General features: G+C 43.2%; 1 long non-coding RNA gene across 1 annotated transcript in view; it reads left to right on the top strand.

The window, feature by feature from the left end:
- LOC109524257 (uncharacterized) overlaps nt 1-14,220 on the top strand; it is a 110,963-nt gene extending 96,743 nt beyond the window's left edge. The window contains exon 10 of the long non-coding RNA XR_002169929.1: nt 14,064-14,220. This is a non-coding gene — a long non-coding RNA (uncharacterized LOC109524257). The remainder of the gene's footprint in view (nt 1-14,063) is intronic.
- The last annotated feature ends 1,003 nt before the right edge of the window (nt 14,221-15,223 follow it).

The raw sequence follows: 15,223 nt of genomic DNA, 5'->3' as shown, positions 1-15,223 counted from the left end.
GGATTCATTTCAAACATGTCAATGGCATTTGTTCTTCTCTGTTGGCATGAAGCTGTCGGTTGTTTAAATCTTTTCAATGATTCTCTTAGTTTGATGTTTAGTTTGACAACTTCACCTTGGGCGTGGCAATAAACTGCTTGAAGTCCCTTTTTTTGAGCAATCTCTCTTGTCCGAGATGCTGCTTATTCTGAGCAGGCATATGATTTTTTTTCCCTATACTATGTGTTGTTTCCCCCTCCTACAAGTTGAGGAGCGGTGATGTCACCTTCCCTCCTTTTTGTCCTTTTGACCTTCACTTTGTGTGCGTGTGTGTGTGTCTGTGTGTGTCAGACACAGAAATTTAGCGCCTGGATTTATGCGTGTTTAAATTGGCGTCGAAGTAAAAAGGTCATCAGCTCTTTTCCCCGCACAAGCTTTCTGAGCAGAAAATGGACAGACAGCTGGAGGTCAGTCATCAGTCTGATATCCTGCCGTTCCGGAATTAGCCGGCTTGTTATTGTTTAGCATTTTTGGACTTTTTTTGTTTTTTTTTTCCAGGTCACCATTCATGTCTGTGCTTGTGACTGAGCCTTTCCAGACGCAGCATTTTTAGTATGGATAATCTCGATATACGTAATGAAAGTGCTTTTGGATTGAGTTCAGGGCGAGAGATTTATGGAGGGGGGCAGGGGAGGTTTGATTTTTGTTTTTGTTTGGTTTTGGGCGCCCGACTGTGTGAGGGTGTCCCAATTAGAGAGAGAGAGCTTGAATGGATGTGTCCGCAGCAGCGTGGGAAAAAAAAAAAAGAGATCAGGACCAAGGACAGCGCCTCACACTCTGCACCGCCAAGTTTTGCCAACGCCAATGCACATATTTGCTTGACTGGACAAAAAAAAAAAAAGTTTAACAGGAAGTGAGGTTCCCCCAGGTGCGTGAATTGAGGTCACTGTTTTAAAGGAAGAATATAAGGAAGACTACAAATTTCCCCAGCGTGGGACGAATAAAGGTTATCTGATCTTATATCGGCTGTAGTTGCTTTCGTTGAAAATGCTGACTCGTCAAAAGTGAATGGAGTGACGTTCCCCAGACTGACAAAGTTAGCGCCTTTCTTTTTGTACTCACGTTACTATTGGTCAAGGTCCATATGACAGCACAGAGTGGTAGAATGTGAATGGAGTTGGTTCCCAATAGCTAGAAAAGTTAGCGCTTTTTTTTTTTTTTTTTTTGGTGAGACTTTGAAGCAGTTGTTGATATTTTCCAACTTTTAGGGAGCAGTATATTTTTCCAGCACAGACCAGCGGAAAGTGAATAGAATGAGGTTCCCTCAGTTGGCAAAGTTAGCGCTTTTCTTTTTGTTCTTGAGGAACAGTTCTTTGATATGTCATCACTGCTTTCTGCTTTCGCTGGACTTTTATATTTTTGGAACGCATGTTTTACGTATGAATATGTCTCAGCTTTTTTTTTTTTTTTTTAAACCATATTGAGTGAGGTTCCCTAGCCTGGCAAAGTTAGCTTATTATTGCAACTGTGCCCCATGTGTGTGTTTTTTTTTTTTTTTTTTTGTGTGTTTTTGGAGCAGTTTTTATCTGTCCGTATTTGTCGACATAAAGGCTTCAGTCGCTTTCTTTTACAACAGATGGAGTGAGATTCCCAGCTAGGTATCCTCGAGAGTTTCTATTTTCAGAATAAAGGTTTCTCAACACTCGCCGGTAAGCTACAGGTAGCTTATCGTTCTACTGTTGGCTTTTGAATGTAAAATTGTCGAAGAGTATTAGGGCTTGGAAGGCTTCTCTTTGAACGGTGGATATGAAGAAATTAATAATCGTCGATTCAGCTGACATATCCTGCCGCATCCCATCTGTACTCTATCCGCGCTGGCAGTTTTTTTTTTTCCCCCCTCCCGAATGCCGAAATGCGTTAACTTGATGTTCAGCATCAGCCTCTGTAGTTTTGACAATACCATCAAACGACCGCGCGCACCTGACAGCAACCAAAGATCCCGGAGCTCCTTTTCAAGTGTTTTATCTGTACGACTGTCGAATATTCATTCTCGTCTCACTTAGTTCCTGGAATCTGTTCAGACAGACTTTGAAGCTGACATCTCGGCATAGGTGGCAGCTGAACTGTTGCCCTTTTCATAGGTTTCATTTCTTTTCATAGGTTGGAAAATACAAACGGGTACTTTTTAAAAAATACGTTTCTAAAGGATTGTATGCACTGGCTGATTTGTAACATCTTACAATTTTTTTTTTTTTTTTTTTAAATGGCCACGTGGCTAATTGGCCAAATAAATATTCTAGACTTGCTACCGAGGTAGATAACATGGCTTTCTAGCATGGCTAATAACAACTTGTTTCCAAACTGATGTTACTTCTCAAAGAAGAAAACAACACCGAAAGTAGCGACTATTTTTGGCGGAGAAATAAGTACTTTTATGGTTGTGCTACATTTTTATTTTATTGTACAAAACTGGAGTTGTTTAGTTTCTTTTTACATTTACAAAGGTACCTAATATTATATATGCCGCTACTTACCAAAACATTTCAAAACCAAATATTTTAGGGCTGTAATGATAGCGTGGAAACGGCAATATGTTTGCTTAAGATTATCTGACACTGGCCCATATCTTCACACAGTGCTTTGCACCTTATTCACACCTGTCAGGTTGAGCCGTTCAACTTGTCACTCCTCGCCCAACTTTCACCCTTCATACGTCTCCTAGGGTACAACATTGCACTCCCTCCTAGGAGGGCCATTGCACCGATTTGCTCTGAAATCCAGCAGATGGTTCTCAAAAAAACAAAAACATCTCCATTTCAATGCCGCCTGTAGTGCAGGAGATTTGCTCGAGTCAAGCAAGCTAATGTAGCTGCTAACACAGCAGCCGGCCAAGTCTTTATGAGAAAGATGCAACATTCAAGTATGACGCTGCATTGTGTTTTGGGTCTGACTCATGTTTCAGTTGGCCAGCTGCAGTTTCACCAAAACATCCAGGCTTAGGTTGGGAAGGCAGTTGGACATGACCCCTTATCTTTTTTTCCCAGCTAGGAAACAGGCAGACATTGTTTCGAGAACATTCCATGGGCCCCCACGAAAGCAGACGACTGGGTGATTTGTAACATCTTTCAATTTTTTTTTTTTTTTTTTTTAAATGGCCACATGTCTTCTTATTGTTCTTGAGATGACCAGCACACCGCACGTAGAACGATATCGTTATCGGGCACCAGCATATCTCCTTCCCCCCAAACTGGATGTCTGTTGTAGTTCCAAGACTGACCTGTGAGAGGCAGCATTTTGCCACAGGGCACCCACATAACTGCAAAATACAAAGAAGAAGAGTGACTTTGTGACAGTTACTCGATTGCGGTCGCAAACACGTCCGTCTTTTTTGTTGCGGTGAGTGACGTGCGTGACCTGTTAAGCTAGTACGATTGTCACCCGTGGCTGTTCCGAATCACTCTTGGGAACATCCTACATCGCAAATATTGAACATGTTTGTAATTTATGGCTTTTTCTGAGCAGATAAGGGAGGACGAATCCCCCTTCACACACCCTGCACCACAGGATAATCGGCCATGATGATCATTCTGCGACATTTTAAGAATCGGTCCTTGGCTGACTTAGGTCAGAAGAGTGAAAAAAAAACAAAATGCTCCAATTCAGCCAGATTGATGGCGTGTGTAATTTGAAAACCTCACTGGAACACGACGTACTTGTCCGCATTAAAGCTTTTATTGCGCGATTGGCAAGTTGTCGAGAAGAAGAGGCAGTTATTTGTTTTCATTCCTCCAAATGCTCACCGCGCCTGCCAGGCATCCAGAGAGTGAAAGCCTTGCGTGTCGAAAGCATGAAATACCGGCATCTCTGAGCACATCCAAACAGCCTTCTGGCGTCGCAGGAAGAAGAGTCCAAAGGCAGCAGAAAACAACTGCTTCGTCAGGGTCGTCGCTCGCGAGTTATCTTTTGGACGGCTGAGAACACAACACTACCAATAAGATGAGTGAGAGAAGAGCCGCTAACGATTCATCTGCGGTAATTATCGTTTTTATGGCGGTGAGTGATTGGAGTATTTCCCCAACACCTACACAAGTGTCCGCTGCCAAGTGAAAATAAATCTGCCGCATATACTTAAGCAAATTACCGGAGAATAAATCGGAGCCCAAAAGGGCAGAATTTAGATTTGCATGTTTGACTTGTTTGCAAACATCAATGGGAATGAAAACGGGGATGTGGGTGGGGGTGTGGTTAGGCAGCAAGCATCACGGCTGAAAATCACGCTGATGAGCCGCCACACTGCAGGCGTTGACAGACTGCACAAACACACACGTGATGAACCGCAACGCTTTTAAGCCAAGCCTCTGGAGGACACTCATTATAATACTTGGAAATGTTTCACACGACAAGACAGGACTAGCGGAGGCATGCGGGATCCATTTTGTACATCTACATACGTTAGTAAATAGGCTTCATTGCCTAATACGCTGTATGTCTGACATTAAACTGAATACTTTTGAAAAAAAATTCAAAGCAGGGTAGACACACCGGGATAATTGGGCCTCATTTTCACATCGCCCTCCCCTTCTGTTCAATGTCATTGCGGACCTGATTCTCGCATTTCTTGAAAAGATTATCCGGTCTAATTATTCCATGACGTGTCAAGAGTGATCCTTCCTCCCTGAGCTGCTATGAAAAAAAAAAGGTTGGCACAGACAATAATTGTAAAAATCAGCTCATCTTCTCGTACCTCCAGTGGGAAGCACACTCAGTGAAATGTGTGGGCTCTCGCTCACATTTTCACCATTAATTCAAATGTCAGAAATCACCAAACCCTTGTCTAAGCAGGTTTTGGTGTCTTGTGTCTCACTCTGTCCCACTGTTGTATGGTGTTCCACAGGGATCAATTTTGGTGCCCCTTTCATTGTATTTGCTCCCCCTTGATTCCATCTCAAGTAAGCTTGGTATTTAACTGCTTTTCTTATGACAGTCAAATCTATGTCTCACTTAGCAAAAAGGGCACTGTCTATTTAAGGCCACTTTTTGTGCCGTCTGATGGAAAATGAAAACCTGGTTGGCACCAAACTTCTTGAACTTCAACGGAGAGAAAACAGAAGTTATGGTGTTTGGTCCCAGTGGTCCTTGTACATCTCATACTGTTGAACTGAGGTACAAGTGACCCGATTGGTCAAAAAAGTTTGTCGCATTCTTAAGAAAAGATGACATGGTTCAAGGACTAATGTCGAACACCAGTAAACAAAAACAAAGTGAATATATTCCTATTTTATCCTTGCTAGCTCTTTCTCAGTCTTGTTTTTCATGTCACAAGAGTAGGGATGGTAGAGTACTGATACCAGGCATCGGTATAAAACAGATACCGGCCTTATTTCAAGGTATCGAGTACTCATGAAGGATGCCGATATCAACCACCAAAACTTAGGCAAAAACAATCAATCAAGTAAGCCAGTAGTTGGCCTGACTACTTGCTCATTATCTGTCATTGTGTTCATTGATATTTTATGTATAAAAAGTACGAGTGATATCAGCACTTTGTACTGAATCGGTCTGGGAAAAAAAAAAAAGTGGCATCGCACATTCCAACATGAACGCAAAGAAAACGAAATCCTTTCCAGGTGCAATGTAGATTCGACAAATAGATGTTGGCACTGCATGTTTAGCCCAGCAGGACAGTGAAGATCGCCAACCATCGAACCGTACTCATTTTCAGTGACAGTGGCTCCACAGAAGTCACGCCACCTGCGTTCTGAAGCAGCGCGGCGAGGCTAATTTTTGCATGTCAAGGTGTACGTTTCTTCCGGACAGATATGCATAGAAGCGCACATGGCCCTTCGGGTTCACTTCACAACAGATGCACCTTCTGTGTGAGCAGGCACGCCAAAGCCTTTGTTGAATAAGACAGCTTGATTGCATCGATGAATCCCATTTATTGAATACACTCGGGTGCTTTTTACAATATTGAGATATTTGAAGGCTTTGAGATGCACTCGGGTATTGAGGCAATGCAAACATGTTTGTCCAGGGCAGCCAAACCCACTCGATGATGTCATTTGTATAATCTGATGAAAATCTGGGCCAGCGTTGACATCGCAGCAGCCGGCGGGATGAGCAGTCACTGTCATCATAATTTGCCGTGTGGGCGGGGAGATGGGGCGCGCATGTTTATCGCGGATGGGGATGCATTTCCCCAGCTCCTCCACGACTTACATTAAGACGTTTATGAGGTTACGACGGAAGAATGTACTTGGCGCCATTATACGAGGCCAGTGGTGGGAAATGAAAGTATAGACACAAAGTACAAATACGGTGAAAACGGGAATAGACAATATTCTTTTTTCCTAGATTTCGGATAACTCAAGTCAGTGTAGTTGGATGCACTGGCCTTTAAAACGGCAGCACAACCGGGACACTCTCCCGGTTCCAAATGCCAGAGAATGTAATTCATTGTCATTGCCCGCTGTGAGATTTAAAAAAAATAAATAAATAACGGAGATAGTTTACCCGCACGCCTCGTTATAATAAATTCTGGGAGGGAGTAAGCTACCATTTCCCCCTGAACACTTATCATAAATGGATCGGAATAAACGTTGAACAAAATGCTTTAAAAATAATCTGCATCCAAATAAAAATGTCGTATTTGTGTGCATTGATCAGAATACAAAACGACAACAAACGTTTATTCCCCAGCCTGAGATCGGAGTGGTGGGAAATGCTTTTGGTGGTGTTCCTGTAGGGAGGTTTGCACCTTGTTTAAAAAAAAAAAAAAAAAGTCGAGAATGTTCTGGCTAATTTCATCGGATTTGTAACAGAAGTGTTTTGTAAAAAAAACCTAGAAATCCTTGAGATTGGCGTTTATATTTGGCTAGACCGGGAGTCGGCAACCTGCGGCTCTGGATCCGCATGTGGCTCTTAACGCTGCCCTAGTGGCTCCTTGGAGCTTTTTCAAAAATGTTTGAAAATGGAAAAAGATGGGAGAGGGAAATATATTTTAATATGGTTTCTGTAGGAGGACAAACTGCGATACGGAAACAAACGGCTTGCTCGTATTTGATGTCAAAATGTAGCCAGATGAGTTGAAATGATGAACCCTCCTGGGCAGAAATTGAAAACAATTGCCAGTACGTTATTTGTTTGCTTCATCATCTCCGTCCCTCAGTTCGATGCAAATCAGTGCAGCGCTAAGCACTTTTGTCAGCGTTAATTGGTCTCATTATATCGCCGTGCCATCGGAGCGTCGGACGCGTTCGCGACAGGTTTGAGCTGCGTTGTCCGTTCTGAGCCTCATTTTGTTTTCAGCACGTGTAATATTCCCCACTGATAGCCCAACTACCTTCGCTTCAGATTAGCCCAGCTCGAGATCCAGCCGATCCTTCAGGCGGGATGTGGATGAGCACATAGTGGGCGCGATGATGCCGCCGTTATATGTTTCAAGTGCGCTGGAATGGTTTACGTTTTGCGGGGGTGCTTTTTATAGGGCAAGGAACCATATCGGTCGCTCACAGATGTCAGTTTTCCACTACTACGTACGTTCCCGAAGTGGTGCCTTTTTCTAATTGTAAGTCTCTCAAAATAAACGTGCCAACTCGAAATCTTATAATTCATGTATTGAACAATTATAAAGTCAATTTGGTGGACAGTGAACAATTCTTTCCATTGACACTCCCTATTGAAGTCGACTATCAAACTCAACATCAAACTAGAGAAGTGCCCCTTCATCCATTTCTACTCCGCTTTATCCTCACAAGGGTCGCGAGGCATGCGAGAGCCTATCCCAGCTCTCTCTGGGCAGTAGGCGGAGAACACCCTGAACCGGTTGCCAGCCAATCGCAGGGCACACATCGACGAATAACCATCTGCGCTCACACTCACACCTTGGGACAAGTTTTGAGCGTTCAATCAGCCTTCCATGCATGTTTTTGGAATGTGGGAGGAATCCGGATTACCCGTAGAAAACCCACGCAGGCCCAGGGTGAACATGCAAACTCCACACAGGAAGGCCGCAGCCGGGATCAAACCCACGACTGCATTGTGTGGTTGACCCGCTAACCACTGGACCACCGGGCCACCCAAAAGTGCACCATGTGAATTCAAAAAAACCAAAAAGCTTTGCTGTTTAGCTAAATGCTAACAATGCAAGCGCAACCTTTGTACAATTCCTCGTGGTTTTTGCTCTGGGTGCCAGGTCTCCAATAGCGGACTAGGAGTTCCTTGAACTTTCCGAAACGCGTCCTGTGTATGAGAGCAGATTACATTTTCAACCCCACTCCCGTTTGCGGATGTCCGTGCAATCGCGGCCGGGCTAGGCGTGCGTAACAAACTCCCGGGAGCTGTCAAAGGCTCCACAGAAGAAGCCAGCCGTGCGAACCTTTGGAGCACGAACGCGGCGCCCCCGGCCGGGGCCAAATGAGTCACTGTGCAATGTACATTCGTGGATCCGCGGAAAAAAAATAAAATAAGAGAGAGGGAACATTAGCATAGCAAGATAACGGCTGCTCATATTTGATTAATATGTTTACTCGGCAGTGGTGCGCCCTGAACTTTTAACCTTGTCTCTCTCTCTCTCTCGCACGCTCTCGGGCCAGCTCAGATAACTGTTGATGTGTTGAGCGATGCCGCCTCGCATCGTTCACCTTGTTCTTGCTGAGTTGCATTGTTAGCGCCCAACCCACGCGGTTTGGTCAAGGCCAACTTCTTCTCGTGCTCTTCATCATTCAAATGATGATTCAGTCAGTATTTGAATTAAGGTGGGGAAATTGAATTCATTTGTTCCGGCCAGGCTCCTCGTGAAACATTGTTTAAGATCACAGATCGTGTTTTGAAAAACTTTCTCAAGTGCCATATAGGTCTGCCTCTGCCGAGAAGTCAAAAATCCAACATTTGAACCAGACCATCCCTGCAGCCAATTAAATGTTACCAGTGAAGATGTTTTGAGTAAGATTACAGTATCTTTTGATCACATTTGCGAATTCCAGAGAGGAGAAACTACATCAAGTACCAGTGGGGGATGAAAAAATTCAGTTTTCCACTCTTTCTCGTGCCCCCCCCACTCACAAATCCCACTAAATAAACATTTTAGTCAGACGATCCTAGCAAGAGAGTCCATCTATCATACTACGCAGTTCTATGCTCGCTTGTTATGCTGACATGTTTACTCTGCTTGATCCCGTCTGATTTGTATTTAAATACAGATTATAAAAGTCTTTTTTTTTTTTCATAAATCGGGGCTAAATCCCTTAAGATTGATGCTCTTTTTTTTTTTTCCCTCTCCCGCCTCTCCTTCATTGACTTTAAATCTGCTCGTGTCTTTGTTGGGCCTTCGGGCCGTTGGAGGCTGCAGCCGTCCATCAGCATTCTTAACTGATGAAATATGTATATTTTTAATTTTTTTTTTTTTTTTTAATTTTTTTATTTATTTATTTTTACAAGAACATGTTTTAACATTGCATTGCGAGAATGTCGGACAACTATTCCAAAGTTGTTTTATTCTCTGACGCTTGAAGTCAAAGTTGCTCCCTAGTCAACACATAGTTAGCGGGTCAAACGACAGGCTTGGAATCAAATTATCTTTCATTTGTGTTCACCCTCTATAGTAAGACAATCGAGAGGAGACCGAAGTACGATCCACCAGCTTTGTTTCCACGACCTTGGTCCTTTTTCATTATCTTAAGCAACTTGGCTGGTGAGCTGAGGAGCATTGTGTGGCTGCTCATCAATGCAATTTTAAATGCGTATTGAAGAAAAAAAAAAAAACCTTCATACCTTCATAACTGCATCCTCTCATTTGTCTGCCTTCCGCACAGGGCGCTCAAATCAATGAGTTCACACAGAGAAGTGGGAAAGAAATTGATATGGGTTGCGGACCCTCGTCCGCCCTTCCTTAATTGGCGCGGGATTAGTTCGCATTGATTTGGCCTGATTAGCGCGCCTGGCTTGTGTGTCCGCTTCATCAGCGAGCCCACTTCCTCTTCCTTGGCCTGTTTAGCATATAGACCTCATCCCCACGTCCGTCATGCACAGGCCGTGGCCGTGTGTTCGGATGAAATTGCAGACCCGGAGACCTGACACGCATCAGATTTCTTGTTAAAATTACAGTGCCGGCTCCCTACAATACGGCGAGAGGCGAGCTCCGGAAAATTGCCCCCCGGTTATAGAAAATGTTCTGATAGATGGCGGCTATTATTCTGACCGAGTCGGCCAGAGTGATGAGCCGTGGAAAGATGGAGCGAGATTGTCTGCAGGGAGGGAAATATAGTGAGGGCAGCGAGGTACACGGATTAAGCACGAGAGAGGGGGGACAAAAGCGTCTGACCGCGGAATAGAGCGACTCGAAGAAGTAATATTATTGCAAAGAGTGCGTACAAGAGAGGAGAAGGCTGATATCTTTTGAATGCGAGCGCAGATAAAGCCGAGCGCTAACAAGAGTGTCGAGTTGACGCGCTGTTTGCACTGCTAATGCTAGCTCAGGATGGCTAGCGCTGCTGTTGAAGCTGGACACAGCGTTCTCACTGCGACTGTTTCTCACAACTAATACTCTCATAATTGTGTGCCATGATGAATTATTTATGAGAAGTTTGAGAATTGTGCTTGTCCGCGAGGGCAGGACTTTGGTCAGAAACTCCATGGGAGGGATTGGTAAAGTGCGGCTACATTCAAATCTTGCTAGCAGTTTTGAATCAACCTGCTAATTTGCTGTTCATAGTTCCTACCCAAGCCCTGAGTCTTCTTGGGTTTCTACACTCCGTATTTTGCGTTTGCTTAGCAGCTAGCATCGGTTCTCTTTCTCTTCCTGGTACTCATCAGCCTCCTTTAGTTGTAACAATACTTGTCAAAAGTGTATTTATTTGCTGCCATGGAGGTGAGGATTAGTGATTTAGAGGAGCGGCTCGCCACCGCGAAAGGACAGCGTTTAGCCCAGCTAGCTAGCCTGTTGTGGACTCGAGTTAGCTTTGCGCGTAGCATTCCCCAGGTAGTTCTGCAGCAGTCGGTAACATGCGTTCAGATGTGCTACAAGCCATTAGTACATAGTGACAGGATGGTGATGTCATCAAGAAGCGTACTTGCAAATGGTCGGTAGAGTTTAAATCTGTATCATCGGCTAAATGTCTGCCTTTTTCTCACTATTCATAGCCGGGTTCTGTCTCTATCCCTCGCAAAAAGTACCACATTCTACAAAGTTTCTACTAGCGAGCAAAACATTTAAGCTTTAGACAGCTTTGATTCCCCTCGCAGTCTTCCTCACATCTGAACTTCAGTGAGTCACAGATGTCTTGCAGCCCCTCGGCGGACTTCCAGAAGCCGGCGAGTGACAAGAAAGCAGATTGGGGGGGGGCAGTGGGGGGAATGAGCTGCTGGGCGGCACTAAGGGCGAGTGCGAAATAATTAAGAATTGAGCGATTCGGCCACCAGCGCAGAACAGCATCTTTAATTCTTCTCAGTCACATCGGTATTCATATCCATTTCAGGCTTGCTAAGGTGAACGCCGTAACGACTCCCTCACGCTTCTGCCACGTTTGCTCGGCCAATTTTCTTTCCATATCGGATTGTTTTGGCAACATTACATGTGCGTCGAGGGACAGATCCCAAACTGGCAAGGATATTCATGAGGGTTCCATGAGAATGAAGCACCGATTAAAGCCGAGCTCTCACATAACAATTTTTTTTAATTTTGTTTGCGAGAGGCATGATGAGGAAAATTGATTACTGCTCTTGCTGTGTATAAACTCATTTTTGACGATTACCACCGCCCCCCCCAATGTCGTTAAAACATCCCCCCCCCTGCCCCCCCCCCAAAAAAAATTGGCCAAAAAAAACCCCGTTCAGTTAAATCGGACAAAATATTGTAAAACACTCAAATTCTGCCTATAATTCATATCTTGTCAGCTCTGAAGGACCAAAAATAATTTTATTCTTCCGTATATATATTTTAAATTAATTGTCCGATTAATCAGTTATCAACGTTTTTATTTCTGACAAATGTAAGCCTGAAGAAAATCCTTTTTTGTTGGGCTCGAGGATTTTGACCTGGTCCAACTGTGTGTTGTTGACCGCTCGGAACGTGTTGAATTGCGATATCTTTTGGCGTTGAATTAAAGTCCACAAATGAAATGAACAAACCGGACTATGTACAGAGAGAATGAAGAGTGCATTGTCATTTGTATTCAGAAATCCGCGTGTCGCAAGTTGTACTGACTTCTGCGTCATCGCGAAGGTCAGGATCTCAAAACTTGCGGTTCTGTATCATTCTCAAGCAAACATGTTGCGTCATAGGGGGGCCCGGCTCTTACCGCCTGCTGACTCATAGTGAGCAGAGCCAGAGGTCTCGGAGGTTTAAAGCCCCTCCGCAGGCCATCCTCATGTGTCGCGACTTCAAAGTGCACCCCAACTGAATCCATATCGCTGTGCAAAAAAAAAAAAAAAAAAAAAAAAAATCCCTCTTCCGGCCTCCTTGCCGGAGCAGAGGTCAAACCGCCTCATCTTTTATGTATCGTTTTTGCCCATTGATTGTGTCACAGGAGATTTATGAACACAGAGATGGGTATTTCCATATCGCACTATAGCGTATGGAGGCTCATTTTATTGCCCTCTGATTTGGCTCATGTCTCTTTTTTTTCTGTAATCATTAAAAACAAACAAATTTGCTTGAAAAACTAACTAAAATTCAAACAACAAAAGTCAAAACAAAATAAATAGTAACTATGATGAAAAATCCCAAACTGTTACAAGGTTGAGCATCTCAAGCAGGGGTGGACAAACATTTGTGCCCAAGTGTCTCATTTGAGTTAAAAAAAAGAGACAAAAGGTAAATTGATATTCCCCCTAAATCCTCAAAATCTGTTGCGTTCATTGGCAACTCGAAATTTTGGTTGTACGCATATGACCAAAACAATAGATAACTTAGAAGGGATCCATGTGGTACACCTACTGTCAAATTTGAATGGATCCTGTTACTTCAAAGGTAACTGTATGCGATCTACTACTTTAAATAATTTGATCAGCGTAAATAAATCTGACCTGACTCATTGTATTAAATTTGTGTTACTATTTATGCTCAATGGTCTCTTGTTTTTGCCTTCATCCTTAGCGCGTGAATGCACTTGATCCTTATTTTTACAAGCCACATTCGTCCTTGTGCCTGTGCGCGTGAGTGTGTGTGTGGTGCCCAGCCATATCCCACCAGGATGCCATCGTTCAGACCACCATCTGTTTGGTGCCCTCTTATTGAACCTCCTGCCACTTCCTCTTTGTCAGCTTCACGGGGTGACCAGGAACTGCAGCATATTTAATCTGATGAGATAAAGTGGGTTTTTTTTTCTTTTTTTGGTTTTGTTTGTTTTTTTTTTTTCAACAATGCTCATTTGACCAGAATGAAGTTAAATCAAGCATTTTCTTCAGGAAAATAATGACTTGGAGTCCATTTTTTTTTTTTTGTAAAGCCACGTTATGTCCAAATAATTCAGCCAACGTAGGCTAACAATTCTCTCCTCAGAAATCCCAGTGTGTTTATTTTTTTAAGTGTGTATACACATTTGTAAGCAAACTGGAAATGGCCAAACATCCTCAAAGTTAATTATCTTCTATTTGCCCAGACAAGCCGAATGCATTCAACCATGTGAACTGTGTGTGGTTGATTTTGTCAATATTGCAGGTGGAGTTCAGTCATTAGGTTCAGATTGACTCTGCCTCCATACATCTCAAGGGTCTCCTCCTCCTTCCTTTATCCGTTGTCGCCTCATGCCGCCCATGAGTTGTGTGTGTTTGCCAGGCCTGAGAACAGAACAGAACAGAACAGAACCGCCCAGCCCGACACAGCTACTCTTTGCTCGTTATTCTCACGGCCACGTTTTAAGGTCCTCTAATCTCACCACTACGCCCCTTGAAGATGGAGCGTTTCGATTTCCGTTCGTCAGGGATTTGCGGGAGGTTTTTTTTTTTTTTTTTTTTATCCTCTGAATGAGAATTCACCCGCCACCTCCTCGTCAGCGTCGAAGCTGAAGGAAAACACGCGGCCGTCGCGCTTGTTTGGATTGATGCTGACGGCTTCCTCAATGGCTGTCTTTTTCTGGGCTTTGCAGGTGGAGAGATGAGCACATGCGCTGAACAAAGGCGGCAGAATTAAAACAAGAAGATGCCCAAGTTGAGACGCTGAAGCAGGTCAGTTTGCGCCGATCGCTTTGAATGCTAATGCTACTGGTGCACAGTTCAGTCAAGGCCAAAAAACCTTCACCTTGTTGGCCCCCCACGTGCAACTCGCCTTTAAAAATGAGTCACCCGGTGCATCACGCCACCGGCAAGCGCTTCCACTCAAAAGTAGCGGCTCCTCTATGAAGAAAATAATAAATTGGGACTGTAATTGTCTTGCTTTGGGCAGTATTGTGGAAATTTTTGCTGGTCGATACACATGCGTCTGGTGTATTGGCTAGCTAAAAAGTTTTGATGTGGGTGTGTTTTCAATTTGACTTTCTTCCTTTGTTTAACTTTTTAAACAAACCACATTTTCTGCGCTCTGAGGTGCACCTAAAAGCATTCAAATTTCTCAAAAGCCAACAGTGTGCCTTATAATAAATCAAACACACTCCCTGTCTTAAAACTACAGAAAAAAGCAATCAGAATAATCAATAGGTCTAAATATATAGAACCCACAAATCCACTATTCATCAAATTAAATACAATGAAATTCTATGACCTGGTTGACTTCAAAATTGCCCAATTAATGTATAAAGCACATAACAATCTCCTTTGCCAAAATATCCAGAAGCTTTTTGAAATTAGAGATAGTTGTTATAATCTAAGAGGTATTAATCGAACCCATTTCCTGAACGAAACAGGAAAATCTGCCATTTTGGTTTGAAGCTGTCATGTTAGGTTCATTTAGGCAATATTTAGGACATTTGAACGATGTATCCTACACAGATAGGTGACACGAAATGGGATAGAATTTGAGTTTTTGTTAGGGGTGTGGGCGAAGCCAGGAAGAAAAATTCAGTGACTCGCAATAAAATGTTTTTGTTCTTGTTCTGGATTTTGAACAACTTATTGAATGTATTCAAGAAATGCAGTATATATAATGAATATGAGTCATTTGATATAAAAAGTAGAAAGAACAATTATATATATACAAAGCGAAAGGTGTATAAATAGATAAGTACAGTACACATAAGGGTAAAAGTATTTGATGATATGTAGATTTCTTCCTTCTCTTTGGTATTGGAAAATGATCAATACACATTATTGC

This window comes from Hippocampus comes, unplaced genomic scaffold (assembly GCF_001891065.2).
Source record: "Hippocampus comes isolate QL1 unplaced genomic scaffold, H_comes_QL1_v1.1 scaffold527, whole genome shotgun sequence".
NCBI classification, from domain to species: domain Eukaryota; kingdom Metazoa; phylum Chordata; class Actinopteri; order Syngnathiformes; family Syngnathidae; genus Hippocampus; species Hippocampus comes.
The sequence above is the reverse complement of the archived record's forward strand: the minus strand, read 5'-3'. Positions and strand labels throughout refer to the sequence as shown.